The sequence below is a fragment of the Anomaloglossus baeobatrachus genome, chromosome 5 (assembly GCF_048569485.1).
Source record: "Anomaloglossus baeobatrachus isolate aAnoBae1 chromosome 5, aAnoBae1.hap1, whole genome shotgun sequence".
NCBI classification, from domain to species: Eukaryota; Metazoa; Chordata; class Amphibia; order Anura; family Aromobatidae; genus Anomaloglossus; species Anomaloglossus baeobatrachus.
In genome coordinates, this window is record NC_134357.1 from 493462940 (window position 1) to 493488370 (window position 25431).

The 25431-nt window shown below is 45.2% G+C and overlaps 4 non-coding genes across 4 annotated transcripts; all 4 read left to right on the forward strand.

The window, feature by feature from the left end:
* Positions 1–262: 262 nt before the first annotated feature.
* LOC142313538 (U6 spliceosomal RNA) lies at positions 263–369 on the forward strand. Its single transcript, XR_012754532.1, has one exon. It is a non-coding gene; the product is annotated as a U6 spliceosomal RNA (small nuclear RNA).
* Positions 370–11144: 10775 nt separating this feature from the next.
* LOC142313539 (U6 spliceosomal RNA) lies at positions 11145–11251 on the forward strand. The gene has a single exon (XR_012754533.1). It is a non-coding gene; the product is annotated as a U6 spliceosomal RNA (small nuclear RNA).
* Positions 11252–20377: 9126 nt separating this feature from the next.
* LOC142313571 (U6 spliceosomal RNA) lies at positions 20378–20480 on the forward strand. Its single transcript, XR_012754564.1, has one exon. It is a non-coding gene; the product is annotated as a U6 spliceosomal RNA (small nuclear RNA).
* Positions 20481–24577: 4097 nt separating this feature from the next.
* Positions 24578–24684, forward strand: LOC142313541 (U6 spliceosomal RNA). The gene has a single exon (XR_012754535.1). It is a non-coding gene; the product is annotated as a U6 spliceosomal RNA (small nuclear RNA).
* Positions 24685–25431: the final 747 nt, after the last annotated feature.

The following is a 25431-nucleotide window of genomic DNA, read 5'->3' on the forward strand; positions in this document are numbered from 1 at the left end:
TAGTAATGCCCGTTGTACAGTAGGAAATAGGCCCCATGTTTTCCCAGGATCCTGTGCGGCGGCGCAGATCTCATTTGCATATTAATTAGTGACAAATTATTACCTATTTTTTCCCTGATTACATTTATTACATTTTAACTGCAACATTCATAGAGTGCTACCTAAAACCTTTCAGAATTAACTCATTTAAAACATAATCTCCCTAAGTTAAAATATTTACTTTTATAGGACTATATATAGCGGCCAGGTCAGATGGCAGTTTGTGCTCGCTTCGGCAGCACATATGCTGAAATTGGAACGATACAGAGAAGATTAGCATGGCCCCTGCGCAAGGATGACACGTATAATCGTGAAGCGTTCCACATTTTCACGCATTTCTCAACCCCAAGTTTTTGTTACCCTCATCTCCCAACATTTCTGGCCTTGTTAACCCCTTACGTTTTTTCGCTTTTCCTCTCCTACTTATTCCAAAAGCCAGAACGTTTTTTTATTTTTTCGGCAATATAGCTATGTTTGGGCTTGCTTTTTGAGGGAAAACTTGACCTTAATACTAATAATTTATAAATTTATTCATTTATATAGCGCTATTAATTCCACAGCACTTTACATACATCAGAAACACTGTCCCCATTGGGGCTCACAATCTAGAGTCCCTATCTGTATGTCTTTGGAGTGTGGGAGGAAGCCGGAGTACCCAGAGGAAACCCTCGCAAACACAGGGAGAACATACAAACTCCTCGCAGATAGTGTCCTTGGTGGGTTTTCAACCCAGGACCCCAGTGCTGCAAGACTGCAGTGCTAACCACTGAGCCACCGTGCTGCCCGTGACTGACATCATTGATTTTACATTTTTTTTTATTTTATAAAGTAGTGGAAAATGGTAAAAAAAAATTCCAAGTTCGGTGAAATTGCTAACAAAGTGCAAGTCCGCATTGTTTTGGGTTTTTTTACTTTCCATGTTCACCATATGGTAAATTAGACTTTGCTGATTCTTAGATACCAAACATGTATAATTTTTTTTTTATTTAAATGGTTAAAAAAACCTCAGAAATATGTAAAAAATAAATAAATTTACCTTTTTGCGATATTTTCCAGGACCGTAATGTTTTTATTTTTATTTATTTTTTATTTTTTGGGCCCTGAGCTGACTTTTTACTGATAAAACCGGGGGTAGATATGTGTTTTATTACAATTTAGGCTATGTGCACACGTAAAGTATTTTGTGCAGCTCCACTTCTGCATCTTTTTGCAGGAAAACACGTTTTTGTACAAGGTTGTGCACTACATCGGATTCCCTGGACTATGTCAGATTCCCTGGACTACGTCAGACCTGCCTGGGTTTTTATTTTTAATATATTGGTGAACCAGGGAAAGAGTTGGAGAGTGGGGTTTTTTCAAATAAACTATGTGTGTGTTTTTTCTTTTTACTTATCAGGTTAATAATGGGGGTGATTGATTGACGCCTCTTCATTAACCCCTTCAGCCCCCAGCCTGTTTTCACCTTAAAGACCCGGCCATTTTTTGCAATTTTGACCAGTGTCACTTTGACAGGTTATAACTCTGGAACACTTCAACGGATCCTGGCGATTCTGAGATTGTTTTTTCGTGACATATTGTACTTCATGTCAGTGGTAAATTTAGGTCGATATGTTTTGCGTTTATTTGTGAAAATTTCGGAAATTTGGCGAAAATTTTGAAAATTTCGCAATTTTCAAAATTTGAAATTTTATGCCCATAAATCTGAGAGATATGTCACACAATATAGTTACTAAATAACGTTTCCCACTTGTCTGCTTTACACCAGCGCAATTTTTGAAAAAAAAAAAAATTCCGTTAGGAAGTTAGAAGGGTCAAAGTTCATCAGCAATTTCTCATTTTTCCAACAAAATTTACAAAAGAAAATTTTTTTAGGTACCACATCACATTTGGAGTGATTTGAGAAACCTAGGCGACATAAAATACCCCAAAGTGACCCCATTCTAAAATCTGCACCCCTCACTCTGCTCAAAACCACATCCAAGAAGTTTATTAACCCTTTAGGAGCTTCACAGCAGCCAAAGCAATGTAGAAGAAAAAATGAAAATTTTACTTTTTTAACACAAAAATGTTACTTTAGCCATAAAAATTAGTATTTTCACAAGGGTATCAGGAAAAATGCATCATAAAATGTATCGTGCATTTTCTCCTGAGTACGCAGATACCTCATATGTGGTGGAAATCAAATGTTTGGGCACACGGCAGGACTCGGAAGGCAAGGAGCGCCATTTGAATTTTTTGAGTGCAAAATTAGCTGCACTCATTAGCGGACGCCATGTCGGGTTTGAAGACTCCCTGAGGTGCCTAAACAATGGAGCTCCCCCATAAGTGACCCCATTTTGGAAACTAGAGCCCTCAAATATTTTTTCTAGATGTTTGATGTGCACTTTGAACCCCTGGGGGCTTCACAGAAGTTTATAACGTTGAGCCGTGAAAAGAAAAAAAATTTTTTTTACCACAAAACTGTTGCTTCAACCAGGTAGCTTTTTTTTATCACAAGGGTATCAGGAAAAAATGCACCATAAAATGTATTATGCATTTTCTCCTGAGTACGCAGATACCTCATATGTGGTGGAAATCAAATGTTTGGGCACACGGCAGGACTCGGAAGGCAAGGAGCGCCATTTCACAGCAAAATTGGTTGGAATTATTAGCGGACGCCATGTTGCGTTTGGAGACCCCCCTTAAGTGCCTAAACAATGGAGCTCCCCCACAATTGACCCCATTTTGGAAACTAGACCCCTCATGGAATTTATCTAGCTGTTTAGTGAGCACTTTGAACCCCTGGAGGCTTCACAAACGTTTGTAATGTTCAGCCGTGAAAATATTTTATTCTTTTTTTTACCACAAAATTGTTTTTTCAAACAGGTAGCTTTTTTTTCACAAGGGTATCAGGAAAAAATGCACCATAAAATGTATTGAGCAATTTCTCCTGAGTACACAGGTACCTCATATGTGGTGGAAATCAATTGTTTGGGCGTACGGCGGGGCTCAGAAGAGAAGGAGCGCCATTTCACAGTAAAATTGATTGGAATTATTTGCAGACGCCATGTTGCATTTGGAGACCCCCTGAGGTGCCTACACAATGGAACTCCCCCACATGTGATCCCATTTTGGAAACTAGACCCCCCCCATACAAAAAAATTAGTTTGGCGAAATAAAAAATACAGACATCAGTAAAAAAAAAAAATGAATAAAAAAAAAAAATATGAGCGCCTGCCACTAAGACCAGTGCCAAACGTGAGAGCAATGCACGAGTCTCGCATCGCATCATCCACTCCAGTCTGGAAGAGAGCAACTGCGCTGGATAATGCGATGCGAGAGGGCGGGGCGGCAGATGAGAAAGGGCGCAGCGGATGGAAGATGAGAAAGGGCGCAACGGATGCAAGATGGGAAAGGGAGCAGTGGATGGAGGAGCGGCAGAGGATGGGAAAGGGCGCAGCGGATGATGGGAAATGGCACAGCGGATAGAGGATGGGAAAGGGCGCAGCGGATGGATATTGGGAAATGGCGCAGCAGATGGAGTAGCTGCGGAGGATGGGGGGAGGGAGGAGAGATGGGGATACCTACCTTACAGGATGGATCTAGGCAGCAGGATCACAGCAGACAGAAGAGGCAGCAGATGAAAGAGGCAACAGATTGAGGAGTGTGAGAGGGGGCAGTAGATGAAGAGGATGGGAGAGAGCAGGCAGCAGGTCGGGGAGGGGGGCAGAGTCTGATGGGAGAGAGAGATGGCACATGGAGGAGGGGGACCCCGGGGGGAGGGGGGCCCCAAGAACATGGAGGGGGAGGGTGGCCCCCAGAACATGGAGGGGGGAGGGTGGCTTGCAGCACATGTGCTGCAAGCCACCCTCCCCCCACATGTGCTGCAAGCCACCCTCCCCCCACATGTGGCGAGCGTGGCGGCGGGGACAGTGGCGAGCGTGGCGGCGGGGACAGTGGCGAGTGTGGCGGCGGGGACAGTGGCGAGCGTTGCGGCGGGGACAGTGGCGGGCGGGGCGATCGGGGACAGCAGTGGATCAGGAGCAGCGGCGGGGCGATCGGAGACAGCGGCGGGGCTGGCGGTGGCGGACGGGGCGGGCAGGGCGATCAGAGACAGAGGCGGGTCTGGCGGTGGCGGGCGAGGCGATCGGAGACAGCGGCGGGGCTGGCGGTGACGATCGGGGCCGCGGCGGGGCTGGCGGTGGTGGGTGGGGCGATCGGAGACAGCGGCGGGGCTGGGGCTGGCGGGCGGGGCGATCGGAGACAGCGGCGGGGCTGGCGGTGGCGAGCGGGGCGATCGGAGACAGCGGCGGGGCTGGCGGGGCAATCGGAGACAGCGGCGGGGCTGGCGGTGGCGGGCGGGGCGATAGGAGACAGCGGCGGGGCTGGCAGGGCGATCGGGGACAGGGGCGGGCGGCGGGGGCAGCAACTTACCAATGGGAACCCTCAGGGACGTACACAGGTCACCTTGGAGAGATCGGTCACAAGACCGGTCTCTCCAATCAGAGCTGGGGGCGGGTGAAGCACCAATCACCCAGCTCCAGCCAATGGCCAGTGCTACAGCAGCACTGATCAGGGCTGGATTTCAATGTTCCAGCCATTTTCAATGGCTGGAACATTACAGTGACTGTAATTGGCTGAGTGGCGTTCGTCAGCCAATCACAGCCTCTGTAGGTTCGGGGAGGAGGCACCACCCCTCCTGAGGTCAGGCAGAGGTCCCCTCCTTCCCGAATCTACTGTTTAATTAAACAAATTGGACTCCCCGGGGCTCCGGGACCGCGATTTCGCCATGACGTACTGGGTACGTCATGGGTCGTTTAGCACCATGTCACCATAACGTACCCAGTACGTCAAAGGTCGTTAAGGGGTTAATAACTCCTAGGCTTGATGACAGCTGACATTACAAAGCTGACATCAACCCCAAAAATATATTACTCTGATAGCCACCGCACCAGGGCAATCGAGAAGAGTCAAGCAAAGCTCCAGAATTGGTGCATGTAATGTGGTGCAGAAATTCTGGAGTGGCTGCGGGCTATTTTTAGGTTGGGAAGGGCCAAATAACCATGGGCCTTCGCAGCCTGATAATATCAGCCCCCTGCTTTCTGCTTTACCTTGACTGATTATCAAAAATAGGGGGAATCCCACGTAATATTTTAAAATTATTTATTTATTTATTAGGTTAAACAAGACTAAAAACATTGTTTAGTGCCACGTGAAAGGCTCTAAATGGTGCAAATGTATAATATGTAGGGGGGTTGTGACATTATATCTCTGTAGGATAGCAATCTATTTTGTCTAAACTATTTCTATCATCTATCTAGCTATATCTTTTATATTTTTATTTTATATTTGTACATGTGTTTTTTGTGTATTTTTAGATGTTGAATTCTTTGCTTTTGACAAAATTCTGTTTTCTCTGCTGTCTTTATTTCAACAAACTTTATTATTAAGACAAAAACACGTCAAAACTGCATCAAAACACATGTAACAAAAATGCAAGGCAAAAGCGCAAATAAACTAAGGTACTGAATTGGTGCAGAAATTCTGCAGTGTCAAACTCAACAAACACTAGTCATGGGAACCCTGGGGTATGTGCACACATTAGTATTTGGTGCAGTCATTTCTGCACCATTTCTGCATCTCTTGGCAGGAAAAACGCAGCAGAAAAAAACCCGTTTCCGATACGTTTTTCTGGTGTTTTTGGACAGCAATTGCTATAGAGATAGATAATAGATATAGAAAAGACAGTACACGGACAAATAAACATATAATTGCACAACCTCCAGACATCTAATATATAAAGCTGAATGTGTGTATGTATGTGTGTATGTCCGGGATTGGCATCTGCACCGTCGCAGCTACAGTCACAAAATTTTGCACACTCACACGTCTGGACCCCGAGATTGTCATAGGCTATGTTGTGAGGCGAAATATTAACCCCGCGCGTTTCAATTTACCAATCAATTTTGCCCTTATCTACATAATGGGGAAAAAGTGAAACGAAAAGTGTATCCGCACCGTCGCATTTACAATCACAAAATTTTGCACAGACACCTCATGTGACCCAGGGAACGTCGTAGACTATGTTTTGACAGGAAAATCTAACCCCGCACTTTACAGTTACTCTCCGAAAAACATGCCTTCATTAAAGTAAATGGAGCCTGGAACTTCAGGTTATTAGTAGCAGCTGTGAGTGGTTGCTACAGGAACAAAAGACATTCATAGTATAAGAAGCGTATATGTGAGATAATAAGATGTCGGTGGGGAGATGGATAGAGAGAGACAGACAGAGAGAGAAACAGACAGAGACAGACAGGGAAAGAGACAGAGAAATAGAGACAGACAGGGAAAGAGACAGAGAGAGACAAACGGTGAAAGAGACAGACAGAGACAGACGGGGAAAAGGAGAGACAGACCTGGAAAGAGACAGACCTGGAAAGAGACAGGCAGATATGCAGACAGGTACAGAGACAAGAAGACAGGGAAGGAGGAGACAGCCAGAGAGACAGACAAAGATAGATGGGGAAAGACACAGACCTTGATAGAGACAGATGGGGAAAGAGACAGAGAAATAGAGACAGGCAAAGACAGGCAGACAGGGAAAGAGTTGGTAAGAAGGAAAAGTTTTTTTCAGCTCACCCGTAGTATTATTTCACCTGGCTCCAGGATCCAGAACGGTGCAAGGATTGTAAGTTCCGTGTTCAGGAATATATAGCAACGAGTGGTGGAAATTCCTTTCCTAATCCAGCAACACGTCCGAGATGAATGTGAATTAAAAATTCATTTTATTGAAAAATTATTAAAATACCAATCATTAGAATGACTTCCAAAAAAATTTTCTTAAAAAGAAAGCGTCTTACGCGTTTCTGGCCATTGTGGCCCTTAGTCATAGACCGTTTATTTCCTTTTCGTTTTTCGTCCTCTTCTTCCAAAAGCCCTAACGTATTGATTTTTCCACGTGAGGGCCGTGTGTTGTACTTTTGAATGACATCACTCATTTTTTCCATATAATGTACTGGAAAATGGGGGAAAAAAATCCAAAAGTGGAGAAATTGTAATTTAAAAATGAAATTCCACAATGTAGGGGTTTTTTTTGCTTTTTTTCTGTCACCATGTTTACAATTTGGTAAAAGTGACACGGCATTATGATGCCTCAGGCCGGTGCGAGTTCGTAGATACAAAACATGTATACTTTTACTTTTATCTAAAGGGTGAAGAAAAAGCAGAAGTTTGTCCAAAAAAAGAATAGCGCCTTGTCGCCATGTTCGGAGACCTGTAGCATTCTCATTGTTCGGGATCTGGGGCTCAGTGACGGCTTTTTTTTTTGCGTTTTGAGCTGATGTTTTTAATTATACCATATTTGTATATGATGTTTTGATCGCCTGTTATTGCATTTTAGTGCCATGTTGCGATGACCAAAAACCATCATTTTGTCATCTGGAATATTTTTTCTCGCTACACCTTGTACTAATCAGATTAATTGCTTTTATATTTTTATAGCCCAGGCATTTCTGAACTCAACAATACCGAATATGTGTATTGTCGCACCCCGGGGCAGCCGAGCTGCTCGGATCCGGGCAATCCGTGGCTCGAGGGGTCCCAGATCCAGGGGCACGTCGATCAGTTTTTAAATAAAATGGGAAAAATAATAAAAATAGTCCGACTACGCCACACACGGTGCACGGCCAGGGATGTCATCTGCCAGTCTTCCCTGGGGGTGATGGATGGGGCAGCGTGGATGGTGAAGCCCTAAGTGAGCAGGGCTTTTCCCCAGGCGTAGGTAGGGGTTAATGTGGAGGTGCAGTGAAATACCTCAGTCCAGACAGGGGAGTGCAGTTTGGTCGCTTTACTTACAGCTGGGTTCGCAACCTGGGGAGGTGCTGGATCCCAGGTGCGCCCGAGTCCTGTGTCCCTGTGCCAACTGACCTGGTGCCACTCGCCCACCGATGCACTTGTGTGTGTGTGTGTGTGGGTCCTCCCTGGCGTGGAGCACTTGGAGGTCCTCCTGGTGTCTGGGTCCTGCCGCAGGCAGTTTGGACTATTTAAGGGAATATGTCCCGGTCCTCCCTTTGCTGCTTATGCCTCGGATGTTAATGGTGGCAGATGAGTCCTGGAAACCCACCCACCTGGCAGAGTTAATAGACGGCTTGAAGTCCCGGTCTGTTCTCGGATCTGCACCCCGTGCGTGCAAAGTACTAGGAGCCCTGGATTTCCACTCCCACAGCATTCCACTGTCCCTGGAGCTTGACCTCTCGTTCTCCAGATACTTTCTCCCCTGAGTGGCTGCTGTTTCTACTCAGGTCTTGGCGGGGTCTTTGCTACTTTCACTGTGTCTCAAGATTCCTTTGTCTTGACACCTTTACTGACAACTCATTCTCCTCCTTGCGACTGCTCACTTTCAGTCTCTCCAGCCCGCTAACTGACTTCTCCCAGACTCCCCAGGCCATCCACTCCTCCCCCAGGTCTGATCTCTCCCTACCCAGTTGGCTGCCTGTTAGCTCACAGTGCCCAGCCCTGTCACCTGGTTCTATGGGAGTCTCCCGCCCTGGTTTTGGAGTGTATGTGTCCTGGTGTGCTGGTGTGTGTGTACTGACTGGCACAGTTATGTAGGACCCGAGCTGTTGCAGTGATGTTACCTTGTTTTGTGACACCTGGTTACCTCAAGGACGTCTCAATTTTTTGTTTTGTTTTTTAGTTTTTCAATTGTTTTGCTTTCAATGAGGCAAAAGGGGGGTGATTTGAGTTTTAGCTTTTATTTTTTCATATTTTACATAATTATTTATTTCTTTAATTTTTTTTACTGATTTTACTAGTTGCCCTAGAGGACTTTATGACTATACACTGCGATGGCTTTTCCTGTTCAGAGCGATGCTGCAGCATCGCTCTGTTTAGGAGAAATGCTGGTCTCCTGAGAGTGCTGGCACTCTGTTGACTCTCACAGGAAGTGATTCATGACAGCATCAGGAGTAATAATCTGACCTCGAGCTGTCATGGAAATACAACGGCGCCCCGTGATCGCATCACGGGGCCACCGACGGTGGCGGGAGCAGAGTTTGACAGTGTGATCTAAAGAGTTAACACACGCACGTCTGCTGATCAGATCCGCCGGAGCCCATGGTAATCGCAGGGACACGACCAATGGTGTACTAGTGACGGGGTTAAATAAATAAATAAATAAATTACCGTCGTTAATTAAAAAACTTGCATGGGTTCCCTGCTATGTTTGGTAACCAGCCACGGAAAAGCAGACAGCTAGGGCCTGATAGGCTGGGAAGGTCCATGGTTATTGGCTCGTCCAAGCCTAAAACTAGCAGCCTGCAGCTGCGGGAGAAGTGGAGCATCACACTAGATGCTCTAATTCTGACGCTTTGTCCGCCTCTTCCTGATTGCCATGGTGCAGTGGCAATCGGAGTAATGGTAGCTGGGGTTGACGTCAGCTGTGTAATGTCAGCTGGCAGCAAGCCCATGGGATAGTAATGGAGAGGCGTCTATCAGGCACCCCTATTAATAACCCAGTAATAAAAAAGACAACATACACAATTTAACAAAATGATTTATTAAAATAAACACTTTCCATCATTCACTACTTTATTAAAAGAAACAAAAAAAAAATAGCAGGACCGCCGTAGTCCAAGGAATCTGCCATAGTCCACAAATGGGAACCTGAAAAAGATAAACAGAGAGAAAATAAAAACAAGAGACTGTCCCCTGTGAGCCACTGTATAGTATTAGTAGCCCCATGTACAAAAGTAATGCTTATCAATGAGCCCCTCTACAGTAGTAATGACCTGATGTACAGTAGTAATGCCCCCTGTGTTCCCCAGTACATGAGTAATGCCTCCTGTGCAGTAATAATGCCCTCTGTGAGCCCCTGTACAATTATAGTGCCCCTGTACAGCAGTAATGTCCCATTGTACAGTAGTAATGCTCTCTGTGAGCTCCTGTACACTAGTAATGCCCTCATGTACAGCAGTAATGCCCTCATTCACAATAGTAATGCCCCCTGTACAACAGTAGTGCCCCCTTGTGCAGTAGTAATGCCCCATGATCAGTAGTAATGCCCACTTGTGACCCCATGTACAGTAGTAATGCCCCCTGTACAGTAGTAATGCCCCCTGCACAGTAGTTATGCCCCCTGCACAGTAGTAATGCCCCCTGTACAATAATTATGCCCCCTGCACAGTAGCAATGCCCCCTGTACAGTAGTAATGCCCCCTGTACAGTAGTTATGCTCCCTGCACAGTAGTAATGCCCCCTGTACAATAGTAGTGCCCCCTTGTGCAGTAGTAATGCCCCATGATCAGTAGTAATGCCCACTTGTGACCCCATGTACAGTAGTAATGCCCCCTGCACAGTAGTAATGCCCCCTGCACAGTAGTAATGCCCCCTGTACAGTAGTTATGCCCCCTGCACAGTAGTAATGCCCCTTGTACAGTAGTAATGCCCCCTGTACAGCAGCAATGCCCCCTGTACAGTAGTAATGCCCTCTGTACAGTAGTTATGCCCCCTGGACAGTAGTAATGCCCCCTGTAGAATAGCAATGCCCCCAAGATCAGTAGTAATGCCCACCTTTGACCCCCTGTACAGTAGTAATGCTCCGTTGTGCAGTAGTAATTTCCCCTGTGAGCCCCACTACAGTAATAATGCCCCCCTGTACGGTAGTATTGCCCAACTGTCACCCCCATGTACGAAAATAATGCCCCCTCGTACAGTAGTATTGCCCCCTGTGAGGAGCCTCTGTACAATACTAATACCTCCTGTACAGTAGTAATGCCTCTTGTGAGCCCCTGTAAAATTGGAATGCCCCCTGTGCAGTAGTAATGCCCCATGTACCTTAGTAATTCCCCCGTGTGGCCCTGTACAATAGTAATGCCCGTTGTACAGTAGGAAATAGGCCCCATGTTCTCCCAGGATCCTGTGCGGCGGCGCGGATCTCATTTGCATATTAATTAGTGACAAATTATTACCTATTTTTTCCCTGATTAAATTTATTACACTTTAACTGCAACATTCATAGAGTGCTACCTAAAACCTTTCAGAATTAACTGATTTTAAAAATAATATCCCTAAGTTAAAATATTTACTTTTATAGGACTATATATAGCGGCCAGGTCGGATGGCAGTTTGTGCTCGCTTCGGCAGCACATATGCTGAAATTGGAACGATACAGAGAAGATTAGCATGGCCCCTGCGCAAGGATGACACGTATAATCGTGAAGCGTTCCACATTTTCACGCATTTCTCAACCCCAAGTTTTTGTTACCCTCATCTCCCAACATTTCTGGCCTTGTTAACCCCTTACGTTTTTTCGCTTTTCCTCTCCTTCTTATTCCAAAAGCCATAACGTTTTTTTATTTTTTCGACAATATAGCTATGTTTGGCCTTGTTTTTTGATAGAAAAGTTGACCTTAATACTATTAATTTATAATTTTATTCTTTATATAGCGCTATTAATTCCACAGCACTTTACATACATCAGGAACACTGTCCCCATTGGGGCTCACAATCTAGAGTCCCTATCTGTATGTCTTTGGAGTGTGGGAGGAAACCGGAGTACCCAGAGGAAACCCACGCAAACACAGGGAGAACATACAAACACCTTGCAGATAATGTCCTTGGTGGGTTTTGAACCCAGGACCCCAGTGCTGCAAGACTGCAGTGCTAACCACTGAGCCACCGTGCTGCCCGTGACTGACATCTTCAATTTTACTTTTTTTTTTTTTATTTTATAAAGTAGTGGAAAATGGTAACAAAAAATTCCAAGTTCGGTGAAATTGCTAACAAAGTGCAAGTCCGCATTGTTTTGGGGTTTTTTACTTTCCATGTTCACCATATGGTAAATCAGACTTCGCAGCATGATTGCCCAGGTTAGTACAAGTTCTTAGATACCAAACATGTATAATTTTTTTTTTTTCATTTAAATGGTCAAAAAAAATTCAGAAATATGTAAAAAACAAATAAATTTACATTTCGCGATATTTTCCAGGACCGTAATGTTTTTATTTTTTGGGGATCTGGGACTATGGGAAGGCTTATTTTTTGTGCCCTGAGCTGACTTTTTACTGATAAAACCGGGGGTATATATGTGTTTTATTACAATTTAGGCTATGTGCACACGTAAAGTATTTTGTGCAGCTCCACTTCTGCATCTTTTTGCAGGAAAACACGTTTTTGTACAAGGTTGTGCACTACATCGGATTCCCTGGACTATGTCAGATTCCCTGGACTACGTCAGACCTGCCTGGGTTTTTATTTTAAATATATTGGTCAACCAGGGAAAGAGTTGGAGAGTGGGGTTTTTTCAAATAAACTATTTGTGTGTGTTTTTTCTTTTTACTTATCGGGTTAATAATGGGGGTGATTGATTGACGCCTCTTCATTAATAACTCCTAGACTTGATGACAGCTGACATTACAAAGCTGACATCAACCCCAAAAATATATTACTCTGATAGCCACCGCACCAGGGCAATCGAGAAGAGTCAAGCAAAGCTCCAGAATTGGCGCATCTAATGTGGTGCAGAAATTCTGGAGTGGCTGCAAGCTGCTATTTTTAGGTTGGGAAGGGCCAAATAACCATGGGCCTTCGCAGCCTGATAATATCAGCCCCCTGCTTTCTGCTTTACCTTGACTGATTATCAAAAATAGGGGGAATCCCACGTAATATTTTAAAATTATTTATTTATTTATTAGGTTAAACAAGACTAAAAACATTGTTTAGTGCCACGTGAAAGGCTCTAAATGGTGCAAATGTATAATATGTAGGGGGGTTGTGACATTATATATCTGTAGGATAGCAATCTATTTTGTCTAAAATATTTCTATCATCTATCTAGCTTTATCTTTTATATTTTTATTTTATATTTGTACATGTGTTTTTTGTGTATTTTTAGATGTTGAATTCTTTGCTTTTGACAAAATTCTGTTTTCTCTGCTGTCTTTATTTCAACAAACTTTTATTAAGACAAAAACACGTCAAAACTGCATCAAAACACATGTAACAAAAATGCAAGGCAAAAGCGCAAATAAACTAAGGTACTGAATTGGTGCAGAAATTCTGCGGTGTCAAAAACTCAACAAACACTAGTCATGGGAACCCTGGGGTATGTGCACACATTAGTATTTGGTGCAGTCATTTCTGCACCATTTCTGCATCTCTTGGCAGGAAAAACGCAGCAGAAAAAACCCCCGTTTCCGATACGTTTTTATGGTGTTTTTGGACAGCAATTGCTATCGAGATAGATAATAGATATAGAAAAGACAGTACACGGACAAATAAACATATAATTGCACAACCTCCAGACATCTAATATATAAAGCTGAATGTGTGTTTGTGTGTGTGTGTATGTCCGGGATTGGCATCTGCACCGTCGCAGCTACAGTCATAAAATTTTGAACACTCACACGTCTGGACCCCGAGAGCGTCATAGGCTATGTTGTGAGGCGAAATTTTAACCCCGCGCGTTCCAATTTACCAATCAATTTTGCCCTTATCTACATAATGGGGAAAAAGTGAAACGAAAAGTGTATCCGCACCGTCGCATTTACATTCATAAAATTTTGCACAGACACCTCATGTGACCCAGGGAACGTCGTAGACTATGTTTTGACAGGAAAATCTAACCCCGCGCTTTACAGTTACTCTCTGAAAAACATGCCTTCATTAAAGTAAATGGAGCCTGGAACTTCAGGTTATTAGTAGCAGCTTTGAGTGGTTGCTACAGGAACAAAAGACATTCATAGTATAAGAAGCGTATATGTGAGATAATAAGATGTCAGTGGGGAGATGGATAGAGAGAGACAGACAGAGAGAGAATCAGACAGATACAGACAGGGAAAGAGATAGAGAGATAGACACAGACAGGGAAAGAGACAGACAGAGACAAACGGTGAAAGAGACAGACAGAGACAGACGGGGAAAAGGAGAGAAAGACCTGGAAAGAGACAGACCTGGAAAGAGACAGACCTGGAAAGAGACAGGCAGATATGCAGACAGGTACAGAGACAGGAAGACAGGGAAGGAGAAGACAGCCAGAGAGACGGACAAAGATAGATGGAGAAAGACACAGACCTTGATAGAGACAGATGGGGAAAGAGACAGAGAAATAGAGACAGACAAAGACAGGCAGACAGGGAAAGAGACAGACAGGAAAAGACACAGACAAAGAGACGGCGAGACAGACGGGGTAAGAGACAGACCTGGGAAAGAGACAGACCTGGGAAAGAGACAGACCTGGAAAGAGACAGATGGGGAAAGAAGCAGAGAGATAGAGACAGACAAAGAAAGAGACAGAGACAGGCAGCGAGGAAAGAGGCAGACCTGGAAAGAGGCAGACCTGGAAAGAGGCAGACCTGGAAAGAGACAGACCTGGAAAGAGACAGACAGAGACAGACGGGAAAGAGACAGACGGGGAAAGAGACAGATCTGGAAAGAGACAGATGGAGCACATTACTTAGCTAATTTAGTTAAATCTGTGTGGAATATCTGTGGTGTTGAAATATATGTTCTGAAATGCTTCTATTAGCTTAGTTTTTGCCTTTTAATAATTACATTTCTATCTATTTGTTTTGTTGTTTGTGTTTGCAGAATACATTTTTGTTAATGCATTCTATTTTGTTAACAGCAGTTATTAACACGGGTGAAGCCGGGTAGTACAGCTAGTATAATAATAAAATTGTAACCTGTGGAGCTTATTGGACAACTTTTTATGATTAAATAAATAAATGGGGGGAAAAAACAGCGTGGGGTGCCCCTTATTTTTCATAACCAGCAAGGGCAAAGCAGACAGCTGGAGGCTGTTATTATGAGGCTGGAAAGGCCCATGATTATTGGCTCCTTCTTAGACTAAAAGTAACAGCCCGCAGCCACCCTAGAAGTGGCACATCACGTTAGATGCACCAGTTCTGGCTCTTTGCCTCAGCTCTTCCTGATTACCCTGGTGCGGTACAGGCCAATAACCATGGGTCTTCCCAGACGAAAAATAGCAGCACTCCACCACCCCAGAAGAGGCGCATCACATTAGATGCGCCAATTCTAGCGCTTTGCATGGTTCTTCCCTGGCGTGGTGGAAATCAGGGTAATGGTAGTTGGGGTTAATGGCACCTGTGTAGTGTTAGCTGGCATCAAGCCCAGGGATTAGTAATGGAAAAGTATCTATCGGACATCGCCATTACGTCCCCAGTAATAAAAAAAAATCCACACGTAAAAAATACTTTATTGGGTGATACCACACCCGCCGTAACGTGGGAAGCTCACAAATGCGTAGTCAGAGGACTGTTTATAAAACATGGAGCCCGTATGAAGCGGGAGAGGAATGCGGAGATGGAATCTTTACTAGTCGACATTCACGCCCTGGAGAGGATCCACAAAGACCGGTTAGACGACGGTGCCAAAACCCTTCTCATTCAAAAAAGAGAAAAGCTGAAATCGCTACTCTCTAATAAAGCCAAGGCCTCGCTAGCGCGCTGCCGGAGGCATTTTTACGAATTCGGTAACAAAAACAGTAGGACCTTGGCCAGGGCATTGCGGACCCAGAGGCTGAGGGGATATGTCCCCCATATACAGAAGCAATCAGGGGGGAGGGCCTCACTTCCGGTTGACATAGCTTCAGCATTTAGGGACTACTACATTGCCCTGTACTCCATTGATGACACCCGGACGGAGGACGATAGTAAGATAGCTAGGGATCGCATCCAGGAATACATAAGATCCTCAGGCCTCCCGAGGATTAGACCAGACGACATAGAGATACTGGAGGCTCCGATTACAGAAACGGAATTCGCTTCGGTCCTCAAAGCATCCCCCGCGGGTAAGGCACCGGGTCCGGATGGCCTTCCGCTGTCTTACTACAAGAGGTTAAGCCCTATTCTATCTCCTCATTTTTTGGCAGCATTCAATAACATCTCAGCGTGCACATCCTCTCCATTACCTAGAGACTCCCTTGCGGCTAACATCGTGGTCATTCCCAAGGAGGGGAGGGACCCCACCTGTTGTGCCAACTATCGTCCGATCTCCCTGCTCAACGTGGACTTAAAGTTGTTTGCTAAGATCCTAGCTGAACGGCTGTCCCCTCTGTTAGGGGATATAGTCCATGCAGATCAGGCGGGTTTCATGTTGGGCAGGGAGGCTAGAGATAACACCACGAGGGCCATCAACTTGATCCACAGGGCTAGGTCGGGGGGTGGTTCGCTTATGCTGTTGTCCACAGATGCCGAAAAGGCGTTCGACCGGGTCGGCTGGATGTTTTTGAACGGGGTCCTTACCTCTCTGGGACTGGGGGGCAACATGCTCAGATGGATAGGATCTCTCTATAATTCACCGTCGGCCTGCATACGGGTTAACGGGGTGCTGTCAGATAGATTCCCAATAGCCAATGGCACGCGGCAGGGCTGTCCTCTCTCCCCATTAATCTTCATACTCACACTAGAACCCCTGCTGCGACATATTCGGACAAACTCAAGCATCAAAGGCCCCAAGATAGGTAGCGTGACCCATAAAATAGCAGCCTTTGCAGACGACCTATTATTTTTCATCACAGACCCAATCACATCGGTCCCTGCGCTAATGCAGGAATTTAAACGATACTCCACACTCTCGAACTTCAAGATCAACTTGTCTAAATCGGAGGCACTGAGCGTTAACCTCCCCATGGGAGTAGTCTCGCAGCTGCGGGGAGCCTTTGACTTTCAATGGGCCCCGCAGTATATGCGATATCTGGGACTCAAATTGTCAGCAGATGTGAGCTCCTTATTCAAGTTGAACTTTACCCCTCTTCTCCAAAGCATAAAAAAAGATTGTAAAGCCTGGTCAAGGGGCACGTTCACATGGTTTGGACGGTCAGCGATTCTGAAGATGAATATCTTCCCAAGATTGCTGTATCTCCTTCAGACCCTGCCAATTGGGATACCCAAGTCTTTCTTTAGAGAAGTTTCGTCTATGCAAACGAAGTTTCTGTGGGCAAACAAGCCGGCAAGGTTGGCACGGTCGCTGTTGTGCAGACCTAGAATCCGGGGTGGGCTGGGCCTCCCGGATCTCAAATCTTACTATGTAGCCACACATTTAGCCAGAGTGGTGGACTGGTGTAGGCACTCCAAGGCCAAACCCTGGGTGTCGGTGGAGCAGAGCTTCACTGATATTCCATTAGCGGCGCTCCCATGGGTGAATTCCCCACTTAGTACAGGACTTGGGACTCACCCCACGATTGGTGCTACGCTTTCCTGCTGCTCACAGGAGGGGGTCCGGAGATCTCTGATTCCTTTACCCTCCCCCCTTTCCCCGATCGTTGGCAACCCAGATTTCTCCCCGGGTCTTTCTGATCCGGTGTTTCGCCTATGGATCTCCAGAAATAGATTTCGGGCTTGCCAAATTGGGGTCGAGGGGCACTGGCCAACGGCCGAGGAACTCCGGAATTTCCGGGTTCCCGGACCGCTGGGCCCGTGGCGTTCCATGCAGCTTCGACATTTTCTGTGCTCTCTACCGGACTACAGTCAGTTTGATAGACCCCTTACGGATTTCGAGAAGCTATGTATGGAGGGGGGGACCCTTAGACACTCACTCTCCATCTCACACTCCATGCTGGTCAACTCCTCGGATCTGTCACCTCCTAGATTCCTCCTGCAGTGGGAATCTGACCTGGGCCTTACACTTTCGGCCACGCAGAGGAACAAGGTTCTGTCCATTACTCACAAAGCTTCCATCAGTTCAAAACTTCAAGAAGCCAATTATAAATGCATTTCCAGATGGTATAGGGTCCCAACAAAACTTCACAGGATGTTCCCCGCGGTAGATCCGGGGTGTTGGAGATGTGGCACAGGGGAGGGAAGCTTCCTACACACTTTCTGGGAATGCCCGGGGCTACAGCAGTTTTGGGAGGGGGTACGGGGAGTGATCAGGCATGTGACTGGATACACGCAGACCCTGGGCCCGGAACTCTTCCTGCTCCAACTATCTGAGTCCTCTGTCCGTGCGTACAAAGGGTCTCTGTTAAGCTTTCTGGTGATGGCCGCTAGGACGTGCATTCCTCTGAGATGGAGATCCCCCTCCCCGCCGACATTATCGATGTGGGCAAGTAGGGTAAACGAACTACTGTATATGGAGGACCTGACAGCGTCTGTCCACGATAGACATGAGGCTTTTTACAAGACTTGGTTCCCATGGATCGAGTTTAAATACTCTAACGAATACGGCACATGGATCCCCCCAGATTGAAGGGGGGACCCGTGGACGCCGTGGGAAGAAGTTGCTCTGAGAGGGTGGATCCCTGCTTTGTGTTTGTTCGTGTCCCAGTGTATTCCCCTTCCCTACCTCGTTCCCCCTATGTTCCCCCTTTCCCTCCCATTTCTCGCTAAACCTTTCTTGTCTGACTCCTTTTTTTTTTTTTTTTTTTTTTTTTTTTCTCTCTCGCCTTGCTTTTCCTCTTTTTTGTTTTTATTTTCTTCTCTTCTTAAACTGATATTCCCGTTATATAAAACTTTTGGTAAACATGGAAAGGTCTCATTGTTGTAAATTTTCTCGTGTCGCTGCTACTCTGTTATACATTGTCATGTACTGGTTGGGAATTGTATCGTAATTGACTCAGATTGGTGTGATTCCATGTTTATTGTTAAATAAAGAATTTAAAAAAAAAAAAATACTTTATTAAAATAAACACTTTCCATCATTCAATACTTTACTAAAGAAAAAAAAAAACAGCAGGACCACCGTAGTCCAAGGAATCTGCCATATTCCACAAATGGAAGCCTGAAAACATAAACATAGAGAAATAAAAACAAGACACAGTCACTAGTTCACCAATTTATTAAAAAGCAAAGTTCCCACGCAGGTCCAACGTAGTCCGGCTCTTACCAAGACGTTGCACAATGATCAAAGACTATGGAGGCTCAGAACAAGGCTCCATAGAGTTTGAGAAGACACAGTCCTTTGTTCACCAATTTATTAAAATGCAAAGTTCCCACCAAAGTCTGACGTAGTCCAGTGCTTCCCAGGACGTTTCTCCACAATAAAAGACTATGGAGGCTCAGAATAAGGCTCAGAACGAGGCTCAGAACGAGACTCCATAGAATTTGAGAAGCAGCCGCCCCCGACCTCTTGCCACGCACAGCGAAACCCGACAATTCTGATGAATGGTATTGTCAGGAACGTCACTTATATGCAGTTGTATACCTTCTATGTCCCCCAAAATGTACTCGTGCCCCTTTTCGTGTTCCTACACAATAGCAATGTCCATTTTTGAACACAGTCAACTTGGAATTGTTTCGCCTTTGTGTTCTTACACAGTAAAAATGCCCTGTGTGTGTCCTACACAATAATAGTTCTTCTCTTAGGGCTGTACAATTATACTACACCCTATGTGCCCCCTTTAGTCCCCGAAACTGTTGTAATGTCCCCGAATGTTTACCCACACAATAATAATGGCCCTTTTTTTCAGCCACATTCATTGGTGTTGTTTGTCCTTTGTGCTCCTACAAAGTAAAAATTACCTCTCTGTGCCCCTATACAAATGTAATGTCCCCTTCCATCCCTCAACACAGTAGTAATGTCCCTCTTTGTTTCCCACTTAGGCTGCTTTCACACATCCGGCTTGAGCTCTGCGGCTCAATCCGGCTGTGCAAGCTATGCAACGGATGCGGTGAAAACACCGCATCCTTTGCATAAGTTTTTCCTTTGCGGCCAGTCCGGTTTTTGCCGCTTGCGGCATGCTACTGAGCATGCGCAGTGGCAAAAACCGCATGCGGCGGCCGGATGCGGTTATTGCCGCATCGCGCCTTATCCGGCCGCCATAGGCATGCATTGAAAAATGTGCCGCATCGGCCGAATGCGGGGCGATGCGTTTTTTTTTGCCGCACGAAAAAACGTGCCAGGCAACTTTCCATCCGGCCGCCGCATCGGCTAAATCTGCCGCATGCGGCAAAAACCGGATGGAACGCAAGGCCTTGTGGCACAATGCGGCACTAATTAAAGTATATGCAGAAAAAACGCGACCGGCAGCAAAAAAAAACGGTTGCGATTTTCCTGCAAAGTGCCGGATAGTGCCGCACAGGAAAAACCGGAGGTGTGAAAGCAGCCTTATACTACAACATCTATCACAGGCAAAAGCTGCCCCCTCACTTCCTCCCAGCATGCTCTGCAGTGTGGATCTAATTTGCATATTGAATTATTGCACAATATCTCTTATTTTTTCCCTAATTAGCTTTTTTACAGTTTGATTTCTTCATTAATAGGATATTACCTAAAATCTTTCAGAATTTACTGTAAAAAAAATAAATAAATTAAAAAAAATAAATAAAATGATATCCATAAGTTAAAATATCCCATTTTTTTAGGCCTATATATAGCGGTCAGGTCCAATATCAGTTTGAGCTTGCTTTGGCAGCACATATACTAAACCTGGTACGATACAAAGAATATCAGCATGGCCCCTGCGCAAGGATGACACGCAAATTCGTGAAGCGTTCCATATTTTGACGCATTTATTAACCCAAATGTACTTTTTTTTGTCAATTTTTGAGGTAAGAACATTTCTGGCCTTGTTAACCCCTTCAAGCCATGGCCATTTTACTTTATTTCCTTTTCGGTTTTCGTCCTCTTCTTCCAAAAGCCCTAACGTATTGATTTTTCCACGTGAGGGCCGTGTGTTGTACTTTTGAATGACATCACTCATTTTTTCCATATAATGTACTGGAAAATGGGGGAAAAAAATCCAAAAGTGGAGAAATTGTAATTTAAAAGTGAAATTCCACAATGTAGGATTTTTTTTTGCCACCATGTTTACAATTTGGTAAAAGTGACCCGGCATTATGATGCCTCAGGCCGGTGCGAGTTCGTAGATACAAAACATGTATACTTTTACTTTTATCTAAAGGGTGAAGAAAAAGCAGAAGTTTGTCCAAAAAAAGAATAGCGCCTTGTCGCCATGTTCGGAGACCTGTAGCATTCTCATTGTTCGGGATCTGGGGCTCAGTGACGGCTTTTTTTTTTGCGTTTTGAGCTGATGTTTTTAATTATACCATATTTGTATATGATGATTTGATCGCCTGTTATTTCATTTTAGGGCCATGTTGCAATGACCAAAAACCATCATTTTGTCATCTGGAATATTTTTTCTCGCTACACCTTGTACTAATCAGATTAATTGCTTTTATATTTTTATAGCCCAGGCATTTCTGAACTCAGCAATACCAAATATGTGTATTGTCGCACCCCGGGGCAGCCGAGCTGCTCGGATCCGGGCAATCCGTGGCCCGAGGGGTCCCAGATCCAGGGGCGCGTCGATCAATTTTTAAAAAAAATGGGAAAAATAATAAAAATAGTCCGAGTACGCCACACGCGGTGCGCGGCCAGGGATGGCATGGCCTCCGCTGCCGTTCTTCCCTGGGGGTGATGGATGGGGCAGCGTGGATGGTAAAGCCCTACGCGAGCAGGGCTTTTCCCCAGGGGTAGGTAGGGGTTAATGTGGAGGTGCAGTGAAATACCTCAGTCCAGACAGGGGAGTGCAGTTTGGTCGCTTTACTTACAGCTGGGTTCGCAACCTGGGGACGTGCTGGATCCCAAGTGTGCCCGAGTCCTGTGTCCCTGTGCCAGCTGACCTGGTGCCACTCGCCCACCGATGCACTTGTGTGTGTGTGTGTGTGTGTGGGTCCTCCCTGGCGCGGAGCACTTGGAGGTCCTCCTGGTGTCTGGGTCCTGCCGCAGGCAGTTTGGACTATTTAAGGGAATATGTCCTGGTCCTCCCTTTGCTGATTATGCCTCGGATGTTAATGGTGGCAGATGAGTCCTGGAAACCCACCCACCTTGCAGAGTTAATAGACGGCTTGAAGTCCCGGTCTGTTCTCGGATCTGCACCCCGTGCGTGCAAAGTACTAGGAGCCCTGGATTTCCACTCCCACAGCATTCCACTGTCCCTGGAGCTTGACCTCTCGTTCTCCAGATACTTTCTCCCCTGAGTGGCTGCTGTTTCTACTCAGGTCTTGGCGGGGTCTTTGCTACTTTCACTGTGTCTCAAGATTCCTTTGTCTGTCTTGACACCTTTACTGACAACTCATTCTCCTCCTTGCGACTGCTTACTTTCACTCTCTTCAGCCAGCTAACTGACTCCTCCCACTGTCTACCCACACTCCCCAGGCCATCCACTCCTCCCCCAGGTCTGATCTCTCCCTACCCAGTTGACTGCCTGTTAGCTCACAGTGCCCAGCCCTGTCACCTGGTTCTATGGGAGTCTCCCGCCCTGGTTTTGGAGTGTATGTGTCCTGGTGTGCTGGTGTGTGTGTACTGACTGGCACAGTTATGTAGGACCCGAGCTGTTACAGTGATGTTACCTTGTTTTGTGACACCTGGTTACCTCAGGGGCGTCTCAATTTTGTTTTGTTTTTTAGTTTTTTAATTGTTTTGCTTTTAATGAGGCAAAAGGGGGGTGATTTGAGCTTTAGCTTTTATTTTTTCATATTTTACATAATTATTTATTTCTTTAATATTTTTTACTGATTTTACTAGTTGCCCTAGATGACTTTATGACTGTACACTGCGATGGCTTTTCCTGTTCAGAGCGATGCTGCAGCATCGCTCTGATCAGGAGAAATCCTGGTCTCCTGAGAGTGCTGGCATTCTGTTGACTCTCACAGGAAGTGATTCATGACAGCATCAGGAGTAATAATCTGACCCCGAGCTGTCATGGAAATACAACGGTGCCCCGTGATCGCATCACGGGGCCACTGACGGTGGCGGGAGCAGAGTTTGACAGTGTGATCTAAAGGGTTAACACACGCACGTCAGCTGATCAGATCTGCCGGAGCCCATGGTAACCGCAGTGACACGACCAATGGCGTACTAGTGACGGGGTTAAATAAATAAATAAATTAGTTGATTAAAAAACTGGGTTCCCTGCTATGTTTGGTAACCAGCCAAGGAAAAGCAGACAGCTAGGGGCTGATAGGCTGGGAAGGTCCATGGTTATTGGCTTGTCCAAGCCTAAAACTAGCAGCCTGCAGCTGTTGCAGAAGTGGAGCATCACACTAGATGCTCTAATTCTGACGCTTTGCCCAGCTCTTCCTCATTGCCATGGTGCAGTGGCAATCGGAGTAATGGTAGCTGGGGTTGATGTCAGCTGTGTAATGTAAGCTGGCAGCAAGCCCAGGGGATAGTAATAGAGAGGTGTTTATCAGGCACCCCCATTAATAACCCAGTAATAAAAAAAAGACAACATACACAATTTAACAAAATGATTTATTAAAATAAACACTTTCCATCATTCACTACTTTATTAAAACAAACAAAAAAAAAAAATAGCAGGACCGCCGTAGTCCAAGAAATCCGCCATAGTCCACAAATGGGAACCTGAAAAAGATAAACAGAGAGAAATAAAAACAAGAGACTGTCCCCTGTGAGCCACTGTATAGTATTAGTAGCCCCATGTACAAACGTAATGCTTATCAATGAGCCCCTCTACAGTAGTAATGACCTGATGTACAGTAGTAATGCCCCCTGTGTTCCCCAGTACATGAGTAATGCCTCCTGTGCAGTAATAATGCCCTCTGTGAGCCCCTGTACAATTATAATGCCCCTGTACAGCAGTAATGTCCCATTGTACAGTAGTAATGCTCTCTGTGAGCTCCTGTACACTAGTAATGCCCCCATGTACAGCAGTAATGCCCTCATTCACAATAGTAATGCCCCCTGTACAATAGTAGTGCCCCCTTGTGCAGTAGTAATGCCCCATGATCAGTAGTAATGCCCACTTATGACCCCATGTACAGTAGTAATGCCCCCTGTACAGTAGTAATGCCCCCTGTACAGTAGTAATGCCCCCTGCACAGTAGTAATGCCCCCTGTACAGGAGTTATGCCCCCTGCACAGTAGTAATGCCTCCTGTAGAATAGCAATGCCCCCAAGATCAGTAGTTCTGCCCCCTGCACAGTAGTAATGCACCCTGCACAGTAGTAATGCACCCTGCACAGTAGTAATGCCCCCTGTACAATAGCAATGCCCTCAAGATCAGTAGTAATGCCCACCTTTGACCCCATGTACAGTAGTAATGCTCCGTTGTGCAGTAGTAATTACCCCTGTGAGCTCCAGTACAGTAATAATGCCCCCCTGTACAGTAGTATTGCCCAACTGTGACCCCCATGTAGAAAAATAATGCCCCCTCGTACAGTAGTGTTGCCCCCTGTGAGGAGCCTCTGTACAATACTAATACCTCCTGTACAGTAGTAATGCCTCTTGTGAGCCCCTGTAAAATTGGAATGCCCCCTGTGCAGTAGTAATGCCCCATGTACCTTAGTAATTCCCCCGTGTGGCCCTGTACAATAGTAATGCCCGTTGTACAGTAGGAAATAGGCCCCATGTTTTCCCAGGATCCTGTGCGGCGGCGCAGATCTCATTTGCATATTAATTAGTGACAAATTATTACCTATTTTTTCCCTGATTATATTTTTTACACTTTAACTGCAACATTCATAGAGTGCTACCTAAAACCTTTCAGAATTAACTCATTTAAAACATAATCTCCCTAAGTTAAAATATTTACTTTTATAGGACTATATATAGCGGCCAGGTCGGATGGCAGTTTGTGCTCGCTTCGGCAGCACATATGCTGAAATTGGAACGATACAGAGAAGATTAGCATGGCCCCTGCGCAAGGATGACACGTATAATCGTGAAGCGTTCCACATTTTCACGCATTTCTCAACCCCAAGTTTCTGTTCCCCTCATCTCCCAACATTTCTGGCCTTGTTAACCCCTTACGTTTTTTTGCTTTTCCTCTCCTTCTTATTCCAAAAGCCATAACGTTTTTTTATTTTTTCGACAATATAGCTATGTTTGGCCTTGTTTTTTGATAGAAAAGTTGACCTTAATACTATTAATTTATAATTTTATTCTTTATATAGCGCTATTAATTCCACAGCACTTTACATACATCAGGAACACTGTCCCCATTGGGGCTCACAATCTAGAGTCCCTATCTGTATGTCTTTGGAGTGTGGGAGGAAACCGGAGTACCCAGAGGAAACCCACGCAAACACAGGGAGAACATACAAACACCTTGCAGATAATGTCCTTGGTGGGTTTTGAACCCAGGACCCCAGTGCTGCAAGACTGCAGTGCTAACCACTGAGCCACCGTGCTGCCCGTGACTGACATCTTCAATTTTACTTTTTTTTTTTTTATTTTATAAAGTAGTGGAAAATGGTAACAAAAAATTCCAAGTTCGGTGAAATTGCTAACAAAGTGCAAGTCCGCATTGTTTTGGGGTTTTTTACTTTCCATGTTCACCATATGGTAAATCAGACTTCGCAGCATGATTGCCCAGGTCAGTACGAGTTCTTAGATACCAAACATGTATAATTTTTTTTTTTTCATTTAAATGGTCAAAAAAAATTCAGAAATATGTAAAAAACAAATAAATTTACATTTCGCGATATT